Below are 2,594 nucleotides of genomic sequence, written 5' to 3' on the forward strand. Positions count from 1 at the left end.
GGGGGGAGTAGAGATGTAAAATTTCTGGAAATTTTGAAGCTCGGAAAAAAACCCGTTTTTTTCGGGGGGAAATGGAAATTTTCGGGAAAATTGAAAAAAAGGCTACATTAGCATTTCTTTTGTTTTTTCTAGATTGAAAGTCATTCTGTTACTTTAGGAACATAAAATATGACTATGGACATTTTTACTTGGCATGAAATTATCACAACTAGCATATTAAAAATATAGTGTACCCAAACAATTATTACAAACAGAATACCCACCCACATGCAAAAACAAAATTGAAACTTTTTTATTTTCTTCTGACAATCGCACCTCCTAAAGGAAGAAATGCATCTTGTTCTTGCATTGTAGAGTTCAGTTTGTAACCTAGGACTTGCTTGTCCTCAGTGCACAGAAATCAGATCAATCTGATACCATATATATATATTTTAGAAATGATTTGGAAAATATTTGAACACCTTGTCTTAAAATATTTTATTCATCATGTTAAAATAAAACGTTCCATAATCAATTTTTTTCTTTTCTTTTCTTTTTTGAACTTTTCCAATTTTTCAGAAAAAAACAAAAAAGGCTTCAGGAAAAAACGGGGGAAAAACGTTTTTCCCCCGAATTTTTCCGTTTTTTTCCGGGCCTTCACATCTCTAGGAGGGAGATGGGTGGAAGGGGAAGAGGCAAGGTGCTGATTCCTCAGTCCAGAAATACGGACTTTGGGGAGGGGAGACCTGCAAGGCCGAAAGGGACTGCTGCAGGCACTGGGAACAGCCCCTGTGCAAAGACCGTGTTGGCTGAGGCCCTGCCGTTTCAGAGCGTTTGGGGAGTTCCTCGGAATGCCTGTAGTGGAACTAACAGAGCAAAAGGGAAGAAGGAAATTTTTAAATTGTAGAAAGGAGGACCCGGAAGAAGATGGGGGAGGGTCCTGCTCTGGACCGCTGACTGTAAAGCCGATCTGGACCTCTGCTCGTCACGAAGAGGGCCAAGCAGTGGTTTGGGGAGCCGAAGTCCCAGGCCCTTGATACCTTCTGCGCTTGTTCATCCTCTCCTGCAGCTTCTGAGGCTTCACCCAGCAATCGCCCACAGGCTCTTGGTCATGAGCAGTGCTCCCTCTAAGCTGAGTTAGTGTGAGCTAGCTCACAGTTTTTTAGCCTCCGGCTCACACATTTTTGTCTTAGCTCAGGAAGGATGGGCCCAGAGCAAACTGATCGATGCAGTAGCCAAATTGCTCACTCACAACTTTAATGCCAGTAGCTCACAAAGTGGAATTTTTGCTCACAAGACTCCACGGCTTAGAGGGAGCATTGGTCATGAGGGCTAGGAAGTGTCTTGTTTAAAAAAGAAAGAGAGAAGAGAATAGAAAAGAAAGACAAATGCTGAGGGTTCTTTGGGGGCTGTTTTTCCTGCATTCCGCTTCCTCCGTGCTTGTGTGGGGCCACAGGGGCATTTCTCCGGCCACTTCCCCGCCTCGCCCGGCAAAGCTCATCTCCAGCTCTTGCGCTTTGTGCCGCCTTCTCCCTTCATTCTTATCCTGCTCATTCAGGCAAGATTTTGTGCATCAAATGAGTTGTCTGTGAGGACAGAGAAAAACAAGGGGGGGGGGAAGCACCTGAGCTTTTTCTCTTTTTTAAAGATAGATTTTGACCCCGGCCAAGGAGAACGTATTCAAACGAGCGAAGGGTCTGGGCTGATGGTGGCCAATCAGACAGCAGCCCTTTCTCAGACAGCAGCCATCAGGGGTTCTGAAGAGGCTCTTGTTCCGGGAAGCACCACCGAGGGCAGGACAGAGAAGAGCTCTCCCTTTTGTCTCTCTTGTGGACCTTGTTAAAATTCCTCCTGGAATACAAAAGGGTGTGCTGGGGGTGGATGGAGCCCTGCAAACGGAGCTCAGAACGTGGCCATCTGCGTAACGGAAGGGAACACTTTCAGCAGAACAGAACGTACTCAGAGTCCTTTCCTTTAACATATCGGTGCAACGAGGACTAGAGACTTGCTTTTAAAAGATACTAATTTGGAGGCAGAGCATCTCAGGGTGCTGGGCCAAAATTTTATCCTTGTAAACATCTACAAGAGGGAAGGAAAGCGGCTCTTGTGCATTCATCCTGCGGTGTGCCTGAGCCTCTTCTCTGTCGCAAGGGATTGTGGGCTGCTCCTTTTGGATCAGGTGGCACTGCTACGTCAGGCCGCAAAATCTGGCACGGAAGCCCTGGACTAGACCTGCCCGGGGTCCACTTCACAGGGCTCTTGGACACCTCCCTCCTCCCGCCCCACGTAGTGACTCCAGCCCTGCCACTCTGTGCCAGACCTTCACAGGGCCCCTTCTTATTTTGGCAGGAGGCCTTCCATGGCAAGGCAGCTTTTCAAGGGACACCTGTTGACACTGTCCCATGGGGGGGGGAGTCCAGGCTCCCCCCTGCCAAGAGGCTGAGGGGAATGGGCAGCGGGTGTCATGGCTGAGAGAGGGTCTCGGTGCCTTGGCAGGGAAGTGTCCCTCCAGCCGATTTTCAGCCTTTGGCCCTTGTCCTCCTGTGGCACTGCTGGCCCTGCCGCAAGCCCCTGTCTGTAGTGAATGGGAGGCAGGTGAGAAGGCACAGGAAGTC

General features: G+C 48.5%; 1 protein-coding gene across 3 annotated transcripts in view; it reads left to right on the plus strand.

Moving 5' to 3' along the window:
* RXRA (retinoid X receptor alpha) overlaps nt 1–2,594 on the plus strand; it is a 129,024-nt gene that overhangs the window by 103,165 nt on the left and 23,265 nt on the right. The gene's annotated exons all lie outside the window — the stretch shown is intronic.

This window comes from Gekko japonicus, unplaced genomic scaffold (assembly GCF_001447785.1).
Source record: "Gekko japonicus isolate JY-2015 unplaced genomic scaffold, Gekko_japonicus_V1.1 scaffold2011, whole genome shotgun sequence".
Classification (NCBI taxonomy): Eukaryota; Metazoa; Chordata; class Lepidosauria; order Squamata; family Gekkonidae; genus Gekko; species Gekko japonicus.